The sequence below is a fragment of the Myxine glutinosa genome, chromosome 4 (assembly GCF_964187855.1).
Source record: "Myxine glutinosa chromosome 4, kmMyxGlut1.1, whole genome shotgun sequence".
NCBI classification, from domain to species: Eukaryota; Metazoa; Chordata; class Myxini; order Myxiniformes; family Myxinidae; genus Myxine; species Myxine glutinosa.
Genome location: NC_136264.1, coordinates 14,178,493 through 14,186,883, shown reverse-complemented (window position 1 = coordinate 14,186,883; position 8,391 = coordinate 14,178,493).

The following is an 8,391-nucleotide window of genomic DNA, read 5'->3' as shown; positions in this document are numbered from 1 at the left end:
ACACTACCCGGTGTCGTTATTTACCAGCCACACTACCCGGGGTCGTCATTTACCAGCCACACTACCCGGTATCGTCATTTACCTGCCGCACTACCCGGGATCGTCATTTACCAGCCACACTACCCGGGATCATCATTTACCAGCCACACTACCCGGGATTGTCATTTACCTGCCGCACTACCTGGGATCGTCATTTACCTGCCGCACTACCTGGGATCGTCATTTACCAGCCACACTACCGGGGATCGTCATTTACCAGCCACACTACCCGGGATCGTCATTTACCAGCCACACTACCCGGTATCGTCATTTACCTGCCGCACTACCCGGGATCTTCATTTACCAGCCACACTACCCGGGATCGTCATTTAACAGCCGCACTACCCGGGATCGTCATTTACCAGCCACACTACCCGGGATCGTCATTTACCAGCCGCACTACCCGGGATCGTCATTTACCAGCCACACTACCCAGGATCGTCATTTACCAGCCACACTACCCGGGATCGTCATTTACCAGCCACACTACCCGGGATCGTCATTTACCAGCCACACTACCCGGTATCGTCATTTACCTGCCGCACTACCCGGGATCGTCATTTACCAGCCGCACTACCCGGGATCGTCATTTACCAGCCGCACTACCCGGGATCGTCATTTACCAGCCACACTACCCGGGATCGTCATTTACCAGCCGCCCGACCCGGGATCGTCATTTACCTGCCGCACTACCCGGTATCGTCATTTACCAGCCATACTACCCGGGATCGTCATTTACCAGCCACACTACCCGGGATCGTCATTTACCAGCCATGCTACCCGGTATCATTTACCAGCCACACTACCCGGTATCATCATTTACCAGCCACACTACCCGGTATCGTCATTTACCAGCCACACTACCCGGTATCATCATTTACCAGCCACACTACCCGGTATCGTCATTTACCAAATACACTACCCGGTATCATTTACCAGCCACACTACCCGGTATCGTCATTTACCAGCCACACTACCCGGTATCGTCATTTACCAGCCACACTACCCGGTATCGTCATTTACCAGCCACACTACCCGGTATCCTCATTTACCAGCCGCAATACCCGGTATCGTCATTTACCAAATACACTACCCGGTATCATTTACCAGCCACACTACCCGGTATCATTTACCAGCCACACTACCCGGTATCATTTACCAGCGACACTACCCGGTATCATTTACCAGCCATACTACCCGGTATCATCATTTACCAAATACACTACCCGGTATCATTTACCAGCCACACTACCAGGTATCGTCATTTACCAAATACACGACCCGGTATCATTTACCAGCCACACTACCCGGTATCATTTACCAGCCACACTACCCGGTATCGTCATTTACCAAATACACTACCCGGTATCATTTACCAGCCACACTACCCGGTATCGTCATTTATCAGCCGCACGGCCCGTTATTGTCATTTACCAGCTGCACGACACGTTATTGTCATTTACCAGCCACACTACCCGGTAACATAATTTACCAGCCACACTACCCGGTGTCGTTATTTACCAGCCACACTACCCGGGGTCGTCATTTACCAGCCACACTACCCGGTATCGTCATTTACCTGCCGCACTACCCGGGATCGTCATTTACCAGCCACACTACCCGGGATCATCATTTACCAGCCACACTACCCGGGATTGTCATTTACCTGCCGCACTACCTGGGATCGTCATTTACCTGCCGCACTACCTGGGATCGTCATTTACCAGCCACACTACCGGGGATCGTCATTTACCAGCCACACTACCCGGGATCGTCATTTACCAGCCACACTACCCGGTATCGTCATTTACCTGCCGCACTACCCGGGATCGTCATTTACCAGCCACACTACCCGGGATCGTCATTTACCAGCCGCACTACCCGGGATCGTCATTTACCAGCCACACTACCCGGGATCGTCATTTACCAGCCACACTACCCGGGATCGTCATTTACCAGCCACACTACCCGGGATCGTCATTTACCAGCCACACTACCCGGTATCGTCATTTACCTGCCGCACTACCCGGGATCGTCATTTACCAGCCGCACTACCCGGGATCGTCATTTACCAGCCGCACTACCCGGGATCGTCATTTACCAGCCACACTACCCGGGATCGTCATTTACCAGCCGCCCGACCCGGGATCGTCATTTACCTGCCGCACTACCCGGTATCGTCATTTACCAGCCATACTACCCGGGATCGTCATTTACCAGCCACACTACCCGGGATCGTCATTTACCAGCCATGCTACCCGGTATCATTTACCAGCCACACTACCCGGTATCATCATTTACCAGCCACACTACCCGGTATCATTTACCAGCCACACTACCCAGTATCGTCATTTACCAAATACACTACCCGGTATCATTTACCAGCCACACTACCCGGTATCATCATTTACCAGCCACACTACCCGGTATCATCATTTACCAGCCACACTACCCGCTATCGTCATTTACCAACCACACTACCCGGTATCGTCATTTACCAGCCACACTACCCGGGATCGTCATTTACCAAATACACTACCCGGTATCATTTACCAGCCACACTACCCGGTATCATCATTTACCAGCCTTACTACCCGGTATCATCATTTACCAGCCACACTACCCGGTATCATCATTTACCAGCCGCACTACCTGGTATCGTCATTTACCAGCCACACTACCCGGTATCGTCATTTACCAAATACACTACCCGGTATCATTTACCAGCCACACTACCCGGTATCGTCATTTACCAGCCACACTACCCGGTATCATCATTTACCAGCCACACTACCCGGTATCGTCATTTACCAAATACACTACCCGGTATCATTTACCAGCCACACTACCCGGTATCGTCATTTACCAGCCACACTACCCGGTATCGTCATTTACCAGCCACACTACCCGGTATCGTCATTTACCAGCCACACTACCCGGTATCCTCATTTACCAGCCGCAATACCCGGTATCGTCATTTACCAAATACACTACCCGGTATCATTTACCAGCCACACTACCCGGTATCATCATTTACCAGCCACACTACCCGGTATCATTTACCAGCGACACTACCCGGTATCATTTACCAGCCATACTACCCGGTATCATCATTTACCAAATACACTACCCGGTATCATTTACCAGCCACACTACCAGGTATCGTCATTTACCAAATACACGACCCGGTATCATTTACCAGCCACACTACCCGGTATCATTTACCAGCCACACTACCCGGTATCGTCATTTACCAAATACACTACCCGGTATCATTTACCAGCCACACTACCCGGTATCGTCATTTACCAACCACACTACCCGGTATCATCATTTACCAAATACACTACCCGGTATCATTTACCAGCCACACTACCCGGTATCCTCATTTACCAGCCGCAATACCCGGTATCGTCATTTACCAAATACACTACCCGGTATCATTTACCAACCACACTACCCGGTATCGTCATTTACCAGCCACACTACCCGATACCGTCATTTACCAAATACACTACCTGGTATCATTTACCAGCCACACTACCCGGTATCATTTACCAGCCACACTACCCGGTATCATTTACCAGCCACACTACCCGGTATCATCATTTACCAGCCGCACTACCCGGTATCATCATTTACCAGCCGCACTACCCGGGATCGTCATTTACCAAATACACTACCCGGTATCATTTACAAGCCACACTACCCGGTATCATCATTTACCAGCCACACTACTCGGTATCATTTACCAGCCGCACTACCCGGTATCGTCATTTACCAAATACACTACCCGGTATCATTTACCAGCCACACTACCCGGTATCATCATTTACCAGCCACACTACCCGGTATCATCATTTACCAGCCACACTACCCGGTATCATCATTTACCAGCCATACTACCCGGTATCGTCATTTACCAAATACACTACCCGGTATCATTTACCAGCCACACTACAAAGTATCGTCATTTACCAAATACACTACCCGGTATCATTTACCAGCCACACTACCCGGTATCATTTACCAGCCACACTACCCGGTATCGTCATTTACCAAATACGCTACCCGGTATCATTTACCAGCCACACTACCCGGTATCGTCATTTACCAACCACAATACCCGGTATCATTTACCAACCACACTACCCGGTATCGTCATTTACCAACCACACTACCCGGTATCATTTACCAACCACACTACCCGGTATCATCATTTACCAACCGCACTACCCGGTATCGTCATTTACCAACCACACTACCCGGTATCGTCATTTACCAACCGCACTACCCGGTATCGTCATTTACCAACCACACTACCCGGAATCATCATTCCCAGCCGCACTATCCGGTATCGTCATTTACCAACCGCACTACCCGGGATCATCATTTACCAGCCGCACTACCCGGTATCGTCATTTACCAAATACACTACCCGGTATCATTTACCAACCGCACTACCCGGTATCGTCATTTACCAGCCACACTACCCGGTATCATCATTTACCAGCCGCACTACCCGGTATCGTCATTTACCAAATACACTACCCGGTATCATTTACAAGCCACACTACCCGGTATCATCATTTACCAGCCACACTACCCGGTATCATTTACCAGCCGCACTACCCGGTATCGTCATTTATACCAAATACACTACCCGGTATCATTTACCAGCCACACTACCCGGTATCATCATTTACCAGCCACACTACCCGGTATCATTTACCAGCCACACTACCCGGTATCATCATTTACCAGCCACACTACCCGGTATCATCATTTACCAGCCATACTACCCGGTATCGTCATTTAACAAATACACTACCCGGTATCATTTACCAGCCACACTACCAAGTATCGTCATTTACCAAATACACTTCCCGGTATAATTTACCAGCCACACTACCCGGTATCATTTACCAGCCACACTACCCGGTATCGTCATTTACCAAATACACTACCCGGTATCATTTACCAGCCACACTACCCGGTATCGTCATTTACCAACCACAATACCCGGTATCATTTACCAACCACACTACCCGGTATCGTCATTTACCAACCACACTACCCGGTATCATTTACCAACCACACTACCCGGTATCATCATTTACCAACCGCACTACCCGGTATCGTCATTTACCAACCGCACTACCCGGTATCGTCATTTACCAACCACACTACCCGGAATCATCATTACCAGCCGCACTACCCGGTATCGTCATTTACCAACCACAATACCCGGTATCATTTACCAACCACACTACCCGGTATCGTCATTTACCAACCACACTACCCGGTATCGTCATTTACCAACCGCACTACCCGGTATCGTCATTTACCAACCACACTACCCGGTATCGTCATTTACCAACCGCACTACCCGGTATCGTCATTTACCAACCACACTACCCGGAATCATTATTACCAGCCGCACTACCCGGTATCGTCATTTACCAGCCATACTACCCGGGATCGTCATTTACCAGCCACACTACCCGGGATCGTCATTTACCAGCCATGCTACCCGGTATCATTTACCAGCCACACTACCCGGTATCATCATTTACCAGCCACACTACCCGGTATCGTCATTTACCAGCCACACTACCCGGTATCATCATTTACCAGCCACACTACCCGGTATCGTCATTTACCAAATACACTACCCGGTATCATTTACCAGCCACACTACCCGGTATCGTCATTTACCAGCCACACTACCCGGTATCGTCATTTACCAGCCACACTACCCGGTATCGTCATTTACCAGCCACACTACCCGGTATCCTCATTTACCAGCCGCAATACCCGGTATCGTCATTTACCAAATACACTACCCGGTATCATTTACCAGCCACACTACCCGGTATCATTTACCAGCCACACTACCCGGTATCATTTACCAGCGACACTACCCGGTATCATTTACCAGCCATACTACCCGGTATCATCATTTACCAAATACACTACCCGGTATCATTTACCAGCCACACTACCAGGTATCGTCATTTACCAAATACACGACCCGGTATCATTTACCAGCCACACTACCCGGTATCATTTACCAGCCACACTACCCGGTATCGTCATTTACCAAATACACTACCCGGTATCATTTACCAGCCACACTACCCGGTATCGTCATTTATCAGCCGCACGGCCCGTTATTGTCATTTACCAGCTGCACGACACGTTATTGTCATTTACCAGCCACACTACCCGGTAACATAATTTACCAGCCACACTACCCGGTGTCGTTATTTACCAGCCACACTACCCGGGGTCGTCATTTACCAGCCACACTACCCGGTATCGTCATTTACCTGCCGCACTACCCGGGATCGTCATTTACCAGCCACACTACCCGGGATCATCATTTACCAGCCACACTACCCGGGATTGTCATTTACCTGCCGCACTACCTGGGATCGTCATTTACCTGCCGCACTACCTGGGATCGTCATTTACCAGCCACACTACCGGGGATCGTCATTTACCAGCCACACTACCCGGGATCGTCATTTACCAGCCACACTACCCGGTATCGTCATTTACCTGCCGCACTACCCGGGATCGTCATTTACCAGCCACACTACCCGGGATCGTCATTTACCAGCCGCACTACCCGGGATCGTCATTTACCAGCCACACTACCCGGGATCGTCATTTACCAGCCACACTACCCGGGATCGTCATTTACCAGCCACACTACCCGGGATCGTCATTTACCAGCCACACTACCCGGTATCGTCATTTACCTGCCGCACTACCCGGGATCGTCATTTACCAGCCGCACTACCCGGGATCGTCATTTACCAGCCGCACTACCCGGGATCGTCATTTACCAGCCACACTACCCGGGATCGTCATTTACCAGCCGCCCGACCCGGGATCGTCATTTACCTGCCGCACTACCCGGTATCGTCATTTACCAGCCATACTACCCGGGATCGTCATTTCCCAGCCACACTACCCGGGATCGTCATTTACCAGCCATGCTACCCGGTATCATTTACCAGCCACACTACCCGGTATCATCATTTACCAGCCACACTACCCGGTATCATTTACCAGCCACACTACCCAGTATCGTCATTTACCAAATACACTACCCGGTATCATTTACCAGCCACACTACCCGGTATCATCATTTACCAGCCACACTACCCGGTATCATCATTTACCAGCCACACTACCCGCTATCGTCATTTACCAACCACACTACCCGGTATCGTCATTTACCAGCCACACTACCCGGGATCGTCATTTACCAAATACACTACCCGGTATCATTTACCAGCCACACTACCCGGTATCATCATTTACCAGCCTTACTACCCGGTATCATCATTTACCAGCCACACTACCCGGTATCATCATTTACCAGCCGCACTACCTGGTATCGTCATTTACCAGCCACACTACCCGGTATCGTCATTTACCAAATACACTACCCGGTATCATTTACCAGCCACACTACCCGGTATCGTCATTTACCAGCCACACTACCCGGTATCATCATTTACCAGCCACACTACCCGGTATCGTCATTTACCAAATACACTACCCGGTATCATTTACCAGCCACACTACCCGGTATCGTCATTTACCAGCCACACTACCCGGTATCGTCATTTACCAGCCACACTACCCGGTATCGTCATTTACCAGCCACACTACCCGGTATCCTCATTTACCAGCCGCAATACCCGGTATCGTCATTTACCAAATACACTACCCGGTATCATTTACCAGCCACACTACCCGGTATCATCATTTACCAGCCACACTACCCGGTATCATTTACCAGCGACACTACCCGGTATCATTTACCAGCCATACTACCCGGTATCATCATTTACCAAATACACTACCCGGTATCATTTACCAGCCACACTACCAGGTATCGTCATTTACCAAATACACGACCCGGTATCATTTACCAGCCACACTACCCGGTATCATTTACCAGCCACACTACCCGGTATCGTCATTTACCAAATACACTACCCGGTATCATTTACCAGCCACACTACCCGGTATCGTCATTTACCAACCACACTACCCGGTATCATCATTTACCAAATACACTACCCGGTATCATTTACCAGCCACACTACCCGGTATCCTCATTTACCAGCCGCAATACCCGGTATCGTCATTTACCAAATACACTACCCGGTATCATTTACCAACCACACTACCCGGTATCGTCATTTACCAGCCACACTACCCGATACCGTCATTTACCAAATACACTACCTGGTATCATTTACCAGCCACACTACCCGGTATCATTTACCAGCCACACTACCCGGTATCATTTACCAGCCACACTACCCG